The sequence below is a fragment of the Pristiophorus japonicus genome, unplaced genomic scaffold (genome assembly GCF_044704955.1).
Source record: "Pristiophorus japonicus isolate sPriJap1 unplaced genomic scaffold, sPriJap1.hap1 HAP1_SCAFFOLD_187, whole genome shotgun sequence".
NCBI classification, from domain to species: Eukaryota; Metazoa; Chordata; class Chondrichthyes; family Pristiophoridae; genus Pristiophorus; species Pristiophorus japonicus.
The window spans coordinates 637,044-638,007 of NW_027251558.1; positions in this window are offsets into that span (position 1 = coordinate 637,044).

Consider the following 964-nt stretch of genomic DNA (forward strand, 5'->3'; position numbering starts at 1 on the left):
CATGGGAGGAAAAATGCATTACATGCAACTTGAAGCCACACTGATTTGATTCAACACGCATTCGGGGACTGCCTGACAGGAGAAGAATCTGCTGTGGGATTTTGCTATTCCAAATGTGCAAGAAGGCAAATTATATAAGTTATAAACATAGCGATTTTATCGAGAGCTTGCGGATGGGCTGTGTGACATGATGAGCTCCTTTCCCCTTATTTTGAAATAAAAATCAAATCAAGACAAGACAAGACATGACTGACTGACTGACTTTGTTTATATAAATGTATGTATCAATATTTATATATGCATATATTTACATACATTCCCTACTTTTTAACTTTCACAATAAATGTGCTTTTCTTTTCTGCCTGCATTGGCTCTATTACATTTGACCTCTTTCACAGCACACGCAGCTTCTGTCTGATCCTGCAGAAAAGCACTCGCGACTTTAAAAATGGCCTTTGTTGCCCACATCTTCCCTCGTGGCTTGTCTTACACCATGGGCTTACTGTGTTTGGGTATTTACCGACTGCACACCCTGATTTCCAGTGGATTTCATGCAGTCGCACAGACTTCGTTCAATCAAAAATATATAGATTAAGAAACAATTATTTAATTATTTAAATCAAATCAAATTAAATTTTTTGCAATAAAATTGTAAATTTATTTATTTTCTTATTATGATAAATATATATATATGTTTTGAATTGTCTTTTTGTCTGGGTTGGTTTTATTTCCCTCCCTCTTTCCTGCTTGTCTGTCACCTGTGGCTTCAAAAACCGTCCCATTACCGCATGCTCATGAGAACCGCGCTCAATCACACACAACACAATTGCATTCAGGAATGATAGAAATCCCACTTTATTCTTTTGAAAGGGAACTGCTGTCCGTGAAGGGCAATTCTACAGCTGTGTAAGAGGGATGTGCTTCCTGTCCAGGATCATTCGGTGTCCGTTTCAACGGGATGGTT